This window comes from Chroicocephalus ridibundus, chromosome 8 (assembly GCF_963924245.1).
Source record: "Chroicocephalus ridibundus chromosome 8, bChrRid1.1, whole genome shotgun sequence".
Lineage (NCBI taxonomy): Eukaryota > Metazoa > Chordata > Aves > Charadriiformes > Laridae > Chroicocephalus > Chroicocephalus ridibundus.
This window is the reverse complement of record NC_086291.1, coordinates 25,513,000-25,525,452: the sequence shown is the minus strand read 5'-3', so window position 1 is coordinate 25,525,452 and position 12,453 is coordinate 25,513,000.

Below are 12,453 nucleotides of genomic sequence, written 5' to 3'. Positions count from 1 at the left end.
ATGCTTGAGTGATCCATGCATGGATTAATCCACTATAGGTAGTCTGGGATATCACACTGTAGACAAACCCTCAGCTTGAAGAAAGCGTAAGCATGCAATTTTCCTAAAATTTAACTTGAGCTATTTAATGTTTGGTATGCAAAATGAGAAGAGCAAACAAAGACTAAATGGAGTGAAATTTAGTCCTGCTTAGATTCAGTAAGAAGATACAATTTGTGTACCACCTATTTCCTGCATAAATACTCAAAAAGTGATAAACTGAAATGTCAGATATAATTACACTTTTATATAAAACTTTCATGCAGGATTTAATTACCATATTTTGTGCTTGCTCATGTGCTGTGTAGAAATCTGTAGGCTATTTTATCTGTTGGCTTGATCTAGAGGAATAATATAAACAAGTTACTTTATTTTTTAAAAAATCTGTCCTGGTAGTGTTACAATTTGCTTCGCATTTCTTAACTCTTCTACATGCCTGAAAAAAACCCCACAACTCTTTGATTTAACAATGACATATTAGAAACCGAAGCATGTGAAACATACTGGTGTTTTGCAAAAATAATTCTCCTGAAAGTTACTCCGTGCTTATGCTGTCGTCAGTGCTAGGAAATTATACTTTCTTCTTTGTCTATGCAAATTCTACAGTGAGGTTTTATTTTCTTTCTTCTGTGCATTTTGCACTCATTTTCATATATCTGTCATCAGAGCATTAAAAAATCATAAAAAAGCCTGGTGTTATAAAAGTCCTGACAGCACATTTTCAGCTTGCTTTATTTTTTTCTTGTTCAATTCGCAATCAGTGTTTGGAAACATCAAAGTCTGTAGAAGAAGGTGTTTTTTTTTTTTTTATCTAGACCTTTTATTTAGCATGTTTCTAACAACTACTTGATAGCAACCTCCCTTCCCCCTCCTCCTCCCACTGCAAACCCAGAAGATATGTCAAGTTCCTTCTTAGAGTTTGCGAAGAACAAGAAATGTTTGGGTTATTGTTTCCAAGGTTTCTCCCAACCGCACAAACTCTAGGTTTGGAAGGCACCTCGCAGGTCATTGTTCAGGCACTACAGCATATAATGGTGTTCATGGAATAATTGAGCTCCACATTAAAAGTAATTAGGCCTTTTGCCTTATTGTTTCATTGGGAAGCTGTTGCAGGCCTAGTTCAGCAAAGAGATCACATGGTCAACTCTGCATTAGTCTTTCCTCCAGCTTACAATTGGGATAGAGCTGAAATGTTTATATGCAGTAGGTACAGTGCTTCTGAAAACATCTGTGCGTAGATGTGTGCATAGAGTAGTCTTTGCTCAAGAAAATGAGTGAGACGTTTATTTAGAGGACAAATAAAATTTGCATCACCTATCTGATTTGATGAGGATATAACAAAATTAAGAATTTGAACTCCTTATTGTCTTGTCTAATTTTAGGCTACTCGGGCAACCCCATCCCAGCAATCAGGGGGGCAAAGACAACATGAACCTTGCTCCTGCCTCTCTTGCTGTCTCTCCTGCCATGTCTTATGGATTACCAGATGTAGCAACATGTCTTCTGTATGGCTAATCAATTACCATTCTTGTTGGGAAAATGTACAGAAAGGAAATGAGTCCCTGAAAGTCCTGTATTTGTGCGTGCAACCTTTTAGTATTAGCAACAGCAGAATACAATGAGGACTTCTGTGACTGGCGGAAGCAGCCCAGCGTGGCCTTGGGTACGTTATCAGGGCTCACTTTTAGCACCTGGACAAGATGCTTTTCAGGATGCTATTCTCTAGCTCCATAAGTCTTTCTAATTTGATGTTATTTGATGTGAATTGTGTGTAAGTAATGTTAATTATGCAATAGGTTTTGAAGAATATGTTTTGATTGTACAGTGGAAATGTCAGTCCCATTAACAATCATTATTACCTGTCAGAAAGTAGAAGCAGCTTTGAATGAATGCTAAGTTTTTTTTTCCTCCTATCTGTGCAGATGCATACCAATGTTTCATACATGTTTTGTTTATTTGTGCCCTGATCACTGAAACAATCTTTCTCTCTCCCCAAGTTTTCTCTGCTTGGACTAAGTCCAGAAAAGAGAGAACGAGGCTCTAACTTCAGGCCTTCTGTGAGACTCAGCTTGTATCGAATGTGGTTTTGAAACAAAGGTTTCAGTTTTCAGAAAGTGGTTCATCTGCTGAAGTGTTTCCAAACCTCGTTCCCAGTGGTCTCTGGAATTTATTAAGGCAGTGGCAACGGTTCAAAAGGACTGGAGTGGGGGTTTGAAGGCACCAGTCCAAAAGGAAGGAACTATTTCTGTTTTGCTTTGTTTTATAGGTTAAGCTAGCTGATTTAATAACTACTTCTCACCATGGACCCTCTCAATATTTTTTTGTCTTTAGTATCATCCTCTCAATTCAGTGAATTTTTTGTGAACTTCTATGAATCCTGCCATATGTTGCAAGGAAAAGGAAAGCCTACAACTATGAAGGGCCACTCTTATTGACTCTAAGGTGACTGGTATAGGGTTCAAACAGACCACTTTTTTTTCAGTTCTGTTGCTGGCCTACTAAACTGCAGTGGGGGAGTCTTTCCCTGTTTCCCTGTCTCTCTCTCTTTTTTTTTTTTTTTAACTGAAAACAAAAATTACGGTAGTCTGATAAAAGAATACTCATCTAATAATCTTAATAGCCCCTCTCTTAATCTGGTTCAATGTGAATGAATCTTCCTTAAAAATGGCTGACAAGAAATTGCTTGAAATATTCCACCTGAGATTGTGTTAGCTTTGTAAATGTTATTGCAATCTCTGAACGTACAGCTCCCAATATGTCCTATCATTGCCTTAAACGTCTTCGCATTACATGACATTTTGTTGCGTTGTATTCTGTAGTCAAGAAGCAGATGGATATCCTTCTCCTCCTCAGATTTTTCCAAGAACAAAGTTCCAGCTCATACTGGAAGACTGTTATTCTTGAGGTTTATCACCTTCCGTTCAACAATACTTCCCTTTAACACTACAACCCCTTTTTACTGAGCACATGTAAAATTTCAACAGAACAAAAAGTTATAATGTATGTTCTTGTGAGGAATATAAGCAGCAAACAGAACTTTGCATGAAAAAGAACCGTCGAAGAGCATTAGATGGAACAAAAAAATATTTTCTATATCCCACACTTGTATAACACTGTGTAATTTTATTAAAGGCTTTGTACACTGTCCTTTTCACTGACGATCAGGACCTAGTCAGGATTATAAGATTTTCTGTCCAAAATCATATCCTCCTTTCATTCTATTCTTGCAGAAGACCTAAAAGCTGAACATGAGGATGGTTCTTCCCCACTTTCATTGTTGCTATTGAATTACCTGCTTACCTCAACTTTTGCAAAATGTAGTACTGGGAAACTGTGTGTCTACTGTTTAGTTTCTTAGTTAAATAAAAAATCCTACCTACACGCTTCCCTGTGTACTCCCTGTTTTCAGTAGGAATGAGGAGGTAGGCAGATTTTCAAAACTCAGTCTGGCCACAGTTAGAAATGAGTGATACGGAAATGAACAGGTATAGAAGATTAAAACAGCAATAATGCTAATTCCAGGCCATGTTTTTATAAGAAAAAAGAACTGAACAAGTGCATTATTTTTTTCACCCTGGATTTATGGCTACCTGTTCTCACTTGTGTGAAATATTGACAATAAGAAAGTCTTTTCTGGGTAAATTAATGTACCTTGTTTGATTTCTTTGGAGTTCTGTTCTTTGATGTTTGTTTAATCAAGGATTGGTCCATGTATTGAAAGTCATATTTTAGTAATTTAATAGGCTACAATAATTATCGCTGGTGACCTAACTTTTGTGGAATATTTAATTGTCAGCCTTCAGGAAATCAGATGGAATAAGGAGTTAAACAACAACATCCTTTGAACACTGATGTCATTAGTGAGCAGCAGAGAATAGTGTATCTGTATAGATTTCATTCGGCAGCTTGTGTGTAATTGAAATGACTTTTTACTAGGAAAAAAGCGGCAAGTGAGCAGCAACAGGAGTAGGAAAATCATTGTTGGTTCACTCTGATTTAATGTGAACTGGATATTCCAGAGCAAAGTTTCCATTCATACATATTTTCTTTTATTTTTTTTAGGGAGAGCCGTCCAGGAAGCCTCCAAATTCAATTTCAGCTGTAGTGTCATGCCAGATGAAGCAGTAGCTTGTGGAAGTATCTGGAACAAAAACTATATATTCCATTTTTCACTCACAAAGGAAGCCCCACTGGAGATTCCTGTTTTCCATTGCATAAGGCATGATTAAAAGAACAAATCAGAGAGATGGGGGAGATCGGTTAGATAAAAGAAACATAAGGCACTGGGAATGGGTCTTGAATATGTTTGTCCATTCATAGGAGTGAAGTTTATAGAACAAAGAATGGTACATTTCTAGATATTTAATTGGAATATTTAATAATAGTATATATGTTCATATTTTTGTATGCATGTTCTAAAAATAAGAATTTGATTTTTAATAAGTTTGTATGTGTAGGTTTATCTAATACCACTGCAGACATAGCAGCACTATTCTACATTAAATTTATTATTAGTAAATAACAGGAGCCACTTACCTCACAGGCTCAGCTTGCAGATAGTGAAATATTACACAGTTTCAAAGCATCCAGTTTCAACGTTATCATTAAATTCCACTGTATCAGATTACCGAAACTGTGTATGAATTGCATGAACTGTATGAACTAGGTGTACCTGACCACTGTTTTCATAGCACACTTGGTTACACTGTCACCTTGCTGCAGGTATTTCAATACATGGAAAATGTATGGTACAACGTTCAGTTTTAAAACAGGGCATTGGGTTGCTTTTGGATCTTGTAACCCAAATATATCAGTGCTTATCAGAAGTCCTTGTATGAGCATTTGCTCTGTGAACTCTGAAAATTAAGTATATAGTACGCAACAGTATGAAACCATACAATCAGATATATAGGAAGTTACAAAAATAACATAAATGTAAACTCTAAAAGAATGTAAGGCATTAGTCTTAACATATCTCCAAATTTATGGATTCTGAGAATGAAATAGCTCACAAGAAGCTAATGAAGGCACTAGGTGTAAGATGCGTACAGAACAGTGATTAATACTGTTCCTCAGTGAGACAACACAAAAAAGGTGAAATTACTCCACACATTAGCCTTGAGAGGCTCTAAAGTTTTGAGCAGATGAGGAGATATTATAAACATTTCAGTGTTTAAGATGTGAAATGGAGAACAAAGATTTGTTTAAAAGTCTAAAAGATTTGTTTTGTAAACAATAAAGCACTGCCTTATGCAGTTGGTGTTATGTTTTTTCAAGAGAACAGAATTACAATAGCATAAGCATATTACTGATAATATTAATTAATAAGCAAATATTAATAGGCATAAGCATTAAAATGGCATTAGCTTCAGATCTGAAAAATGACTGATGGAAGACGTCTGCTAAATGTCAAGTAAACAGTGTTTGTTCCACTGCTAGAATATTATGTCAGCTAATTGCAGAAGAATAAGTAATTAGAACAGAAAGCATGGTGTTAGGTGGAAATTAAGTCTTTGAAGGGAAATCCTGGTCATAAAGAAATGAATGAAAATTTCCATTAGCTTTAATGAGACAGGATTTCACGTTTGAAATTTAAAGTTTTATTTTCAGTATTCCTTGATCTGTTGCAACACTTCTATTGCATTTATTTTTGATGTGCTAATTATAATTATACATTGAATACTTTATATAAATATATATACAGATGTGTATATGACACACATACCAAATATACATATACATATGTATATATATACACACACACACACAGATGCATACGTATAATGAACCAGAAACCTGTGTTGTTCTGGAAGGAGCATAAATCATGTGCCCAAATTAAACACGTGAATAGTGTAGTCCCAGGAAAATCCGATCCCTGGTGCTAGGGTATGGTCTTATGCACCCACACGTTGGAGCTCCTCTGTGGACAGAATCAGGTGTGTGCCATCAATATTGTCCTCTTTAAAGTAAATCTAGATTTACAACAACAGTGATTCTGTAACAGAGGGATGTTCAGAACTCCACTGTAATTCTAAGAGTGCAGCGCTCCTTGCTACATTCATTCCAGAATGTAAGTATATTCAGAAGAAAGGTCAAAAAAAGGTTTACTGTTGAAGCTGAGCCTGTCACTGCTTTTTTAGTACCTCTTATCAAAAAGTTATGCACAGCAAAACTGTGCAGCTTGCCTTTTGATGTTTTATCTGATAAAAACTGTTGTGAACATATCTTGAAAGGGATCATAAAATAATGCCCTTACATTGGCCTTTTAATTAACGATTAATAATAAGATTCCACTGTTTTACAATAACTGTTTTTCCAATAACGTGGTTTTTCAGTGGATGGTGTACTGGGCTGATTGCCAGCTGTTACAGTCTATTCACACAAGCATCCTCCACCCAAGAGTGTGGTGAAGGGCAGGAGAGAAATCTTTTAAAGTTCTCATTTAATAGCATATGCACTATGAAAAAAAGATGAGCAAGTAGCAGAGAAGGAAGATATGCAAATTTTAAGGCAGGCATTGCTGTTAAACACAAATTATTATTACTTTTTTCTTTTAGCATATATTCGGTGACAAATCAGAACCTGCTGAATGCAGGTGCTCCATTGTTTCCCTAATGCTATGTCCTTGAGTAAGATCCTCCATCCCCTTAATCAGAATGACTGAGAAAAGGCAGCGTGTTTGCTGGAGCTACTCTGTGGGCATGATACAGTGGGGTTAATTTACATTTCACAAAACAAAAGGAGTTATGATAACTGTGGAAATGAAAAGGGAAGCTTCTTGCCTGTCTGTGTGTCTCGGTGGCTGTACAGAATTCTCCTTCATGTGCTGCTTTATAATGACAGTCAAGCAAGAAGTCACAAGCAACCAAATAAAAAATGTGTTTCTATTTTTCTGCAGAAAAAAAGGAATTAAGTACTTTCCCCATGCTGTATGAACTGGAAGACTCCAAAAGAGAGGGGTGAACTCCATGCTCCAAGACTGGTGGTACCACAGAACTTTGCAAGAAGTTATATAAGTTAGAGCTCTGCGACACAGAAGTTAATATCAGATTAATTGCAAATGAGTTATTTGAAATATTTCCTTGTCTTTTCTAGACTGCTTGAATATTCCCAAATAAATAATGAGCTTTGGAAAGTATTCATCTCCCCAAGAGAGACAAAAGTTTCTGTAAACTTGACTTTAAGAAGTATTGCTGCAGGCAATGAAATCTATACAAGCGAACAAAGCCCAGGAGATAAGTTGCCTTCTGGCAGACTATTGGAAAACATTTTTTTAGCAACTTGCTACATTCTTCAAAATAATAACAACTATTATTTTTAAATGGAAATATTTTCTGTTTGAAGTAGTATTTTAAAAAGCCTTGGGATCAGAACACACCAGAGTAAGTCTTATTGCTAGTCCTACTGGATGTGAATGCAGTGTGGCTCAAACCTACAAGAATATAACCAGCCATAGCTGGGTTTTCACACTGTCTGAGCTTGAAAGTTTTGTGTTTGGTCTGGGGTTTTTTTGGTTGTTTTTTTTTGTTGTTGGTTGGTTGGTTTTTGCGGGGGTATAAATTCCATGAACTCTCAGCCCAACTTTGGTTCTGAAGTTCTGGGAGACTGCAGAGCTTTTCCCTGCTTCAGACCAGTTCATTCGATGGTCCTTTATTAAAGGCCCCGCAACCGTATATGGAGACACATGTGGAAGAGAAATGGTACTTTATTGCAGCATTGTCCTACAATGCTAACTTGAAAAGACAACGGAATGCAACTTTCCTGCTAGGAGAATCCAATTAGAATGGTACAACACCTACCCCGAAGAAGAAGAGCTTGAAATATATTATACATGAACTCCTGCTTTATGAGTGGAACTACCTCATTCCACCACACAGACAAGGGCTGGCTGTGGTGAAGCAAGAGGTGTTACGCTATGCTAGTGTCTACAGTCTACTGACAACTTGCAGCGGTCTATGCAAATTTATAATTTTCAGATAATGAGAAGGAACTTTTAGATCTAGTTTCTTTAAAAGATACTAAAATAAGCTTGGAACAGTAATTTGAAATGTTGTATTCTGAACACTGCAGATTTAAAAAACTTTATTATTCTAATGAACTGTCTAAATTTGTGAACTGGACATCTGATTTCTAAAAATATATTTTCCCCCGCCCTACAAAACCAATTATGCACTTGCCACTAAACAGCTGCCTAGTCCCAACATTCAACAGAGTACAGAGTGAGGAATGTGCATCTGACGTGTAACATAGAAGATCTACAGGCAAAATTAAGGTTTCCTAATGTAAATTAATAAAATAGATTATGGCATGAAATCTAACAGTACCTATTTACAATCACATTAAGAAATTACTTGGCAGACTGTTAACTTCAGCCATTAAAATGATTATTCAGTGTGAGAGAAACACGTAACAATATTTAACGTTGGTTTGTCAGAACTTTCTCATTTATTCATTTCAGTGACAATGCCTTTAAGAATAATATGATAGAGGAGTATCTTACCATGAAATACAACAAGTGACAGCTTTACTTTGGCCAGAGATTTCTGTTTTCTTTAGATGAATTACTGCAAATACTTTGCTATGCCTTGTTTAATTGTAGTGATTTAGAAAGTCTTACACTTTGATCTTGTACTCTTGGGATAGGGAGTACAGTAACTTCAGGACTGACTTCTAGATATCTCCTTTTGTAAAGCTGTTTTGAAATTAGTTATATGGGGAAAACTTCAGAAATTCAATAGAAGTTTTTGATGTGAAGTCCTGAAATCTTGTTTTGGGGGAAGTTTCTATTGTAGGGCCAAAACAAGGACAATACTCAGCTACGGGGATTTAAGACCTGCGTCCTTCAGATTAGAGATCTCTGCAAAGTAATAGCAAAAGAATGCGCTGCAATTATAAATAACATCTTAGCCGTGACACAAGCACCACGTAGTTATTTTAGATGCAGCAAAGAATACAAATGAGTTTGCTAAAAATTGGTACCCCAAAGTATTAAGTTTTCTATTTAGATGAAGTTTTCCCATTATGTCTCATTATTTCAGTCAGCATTTATGCTTTTATGCCATTTTCTTTTTTTAGGAAATATTCTACCAAAAATAAATAATTAAACCACAGATGAACTGTCAAAAGGGAACATTCATATTTTAACGCAACATTAACATTTTGGTAATTAACATGGCAGTTAATGCTTTTAGCAGATGTAACAACATTAGACTTGTAAATTTTAATTAAAGTTAATGGTTCACGATAGCTGTAGGGATCAGGCATCCTCTCTGGATACTGAAAACATGTCTAATGTGATTAGAAATACTAATTGAAGAAAAAAGGACTGCAATAGTAATGACTGTACTTCTTTATCCTACTAAATTATTACAAACCTGCAGCAACTTTTTAAATATATTTGCAGGAGGAAGCTTGAGAGTCAAATGCTCCCCTTGAAGAAATTAAAAAGGGTCAAAAGAACATTGCAGACATTTTCTGTGTGTTAGACGAGGGAAAATCATTAATTGAAAGCCACTGCTCCTTCCTTATCCTCCTGAGACAATATTCCCAAGAAATACTATAAAGTTATTTGGTTACATTTCACATCCCTTTTGGATTTAATTAGGAACTAATGTGTTAGTTTTAATTCCCTCAGAGGCTTTGAATTCCAATAGCAGGCAGAGAAACAGGACTGGCACTGGGAACTATGACTCAAGTGGACATTTCTCAGTTTTAGTGGAAGTTAAGAGATTGGTGGCGAGTCCTTTTCACGGCTTGCTGATACATGAAACATTTTAATAAGCACAGGGAAAGGATTAGTTTTACTAAGGGTAATTACAAGCTGCTAGCCACCTATAAAATGCACTCCCATTTTATTGTAAAATGCCAACAATATTTATTTCATTTGTTCCGGGGATTTTTTTTTTTCTCTAACACAGGCTCCAAAGTCTGCTGAAGTCAGTAGAAAAATTCTGCAGTCCTTATTACAGCAAAATTGCCACTGAAAATCGTGTCCTTCCTACTGGGAGTTCCAGCTAATAAAGATTAAACACTGGAAATTAAGTTTGTTTTTTTTGACTGACAATAGTTATTTTTACTATATATGCGGTTATTCCCCACTAGTGCCGTTAGCTCTGTTTCTGTCAACACCCTTCTAACATCATCATAAATTATTATTCATTTGCATTGCGGCACAGGCATAGGCTCCATTCTACCAGGCAAAGTGCAAAGACACGGTGAGAGACAATTCCTGTTTGGAAGAGTTGCACCCTAACCAGTTGTGACACAGGCTAAGAGAAACCATCTAGGAGAACGAACGCTGGTTTATCTTCATTTTCTTTCTAGCTGAAAGGCTGGAATGAGAGATTAGGAAATTTGGCCAAGGTTATAAGGAAAGACTGAATAAAGCTATCTGATTGAAATTTATCAAGTAACACTGGAACTCAGAACATTTGCGAAGACTTATATTAGTCTCTGGGCACAGTGCAAAGTATATACATTTTTGTCTTGTACCGGGACTAAACGTAAACACTAAATGATGTTTAAGTAATCGAGAACCTCAGGCTGCCTTTCTGCAAAGGTCTATATTTTGCTGAATTCAGGTAAGATCCTAATTGTGCATTTTGAATAGCTGTCCTATTGTATGAGCTGGTATGATACAGTGGATAACAGAATACATTTGAGTATTCATCTCCATGAGGTCTGTGGCTTCATGATTTACTTGTGTGCTAAGTAGCCAAGAAATGCTTTTATCTCATCTATCACTTTCCACTGGAAAATCCTAATATATTTTACAAACTTTCTTCTAAATATTACCTGTGTTCCTACATAAAAATAGTAAGTTGTTTCTATGGATTCTTCAGGGATTCAACACTGCGAGTACAACAGTGTGGATGTCTGATCTACCCAAGGATTTAGTCAGGTGGGAGGGGGAAATAAAAGGTTAAGGTTTCAGTAAATTTTTTGGATGCTATTTATTAATTTCCTAGATACCACTGAAGCTAGTGTGATTCTGCATATAGATCCATAAACATATTTATTTTATTTGACTTAAAATATAACAGCCATGGATTTTCTTTCTCCTATGAGGACAGACTGACGGAGTTGGGGTTGTTCAGTCTGGAGAAAAGAAGGTCCCGAGGAGACCTTATAGTGGCCTACCAGTATCTTAAGGGGGCCTACAAGAAAGCTGGTGAGGGACTTTTTAGGATGTCGTTTTTAGGATGTAGGACTAGAGGGAATGGATTAAAAGTAGAGATGGGTCGATTCAGACTGGACGTTAGGAAGAAGTTCTTCACCATGAGGATGGTGAGACACTGGAACAGGTTGCCCAGAGAGGTGGTGGAAGCCCCATCCCTGGACGTTTTTAAGGCCAGGCTGGATGGGGCTTTAAGCAACGTGATCTAGAGGGAGATGTCCCTGCCCGTCACAGGGGGCTGGAACTAGATGATCTTTAAGGTCCCTTCCAACCCTAACAATTCTATGATTCTATGATTCTTTAATAATTTACTGCATTTTTGTGTTGTAGTTTTATAGTAATAATGACTCAAGCATAACACAATTTCTATGACTTACTGAAAGAAAGGACAAACTTGACTGAGTTTTCTCTTTTTTTGGTTAAAATTCCCAGATCCAACAGCTAAGGCCCAGGTCTTCATCTGTGTAAATCAGCATGAGTCCACTGAAGTCAGAGCAGCTATGCGGACTTACACTAGCTAAGAATCTGGACCTCAGTGACACCAAATATACAGTTTATAGGTTTTATTGGCAAGTACATGTTTATAGACTTGAAGGTAGTTTCTAATCCTGTGTCATATCGTAAACACTACTGCCTTGGACAGACAGACATAACAATTATTTGTAAGCAGAAATGCCAACCTGCTTCTGTAAGACTTTCTTTTATATGAATAAGTTTCTGTTTTTCTGTGAAAGAGCCTCATGTATGAAGGGTTATTGCCAGACACAAGTTAGATAATTTCTACTGTTGGAAATACTAGTAGACAGATTCTGGCATTCAGACCAGGGTAATCAATTGACTGACAAGGTGGAAAATTAAAAATATATAAAGGGAATACTTCCCAGTCACTGATTAGAGGTTCACTGTCACAGAATTCATAAGGCTATGAAATTTGTGAGGTTCCAAAGGGATTGGACCTTTAGGTAGACATAGAGGATGTCCTAGCCAAAAAAAAAAAAAAAAAAAAAAAAATCTTAAGAACAGTAGCTTGATGCATAAGGGTTTACGATAGATATTTGTTAAATATGAATGACTGAGGTAAGATGTAATACAGACAAGTATGTCCATTGCTGAGTTCCTGAAGAGAGTCCTTGCTATCGTGTGTAACTCAAGCAGGGTACAAATATCTCTGAACTGAACTTGAACTTGCTGGCTGGGTAGTCTGTTACCAAAGTTTCTAAAATGAGTGCGAGTAGCCC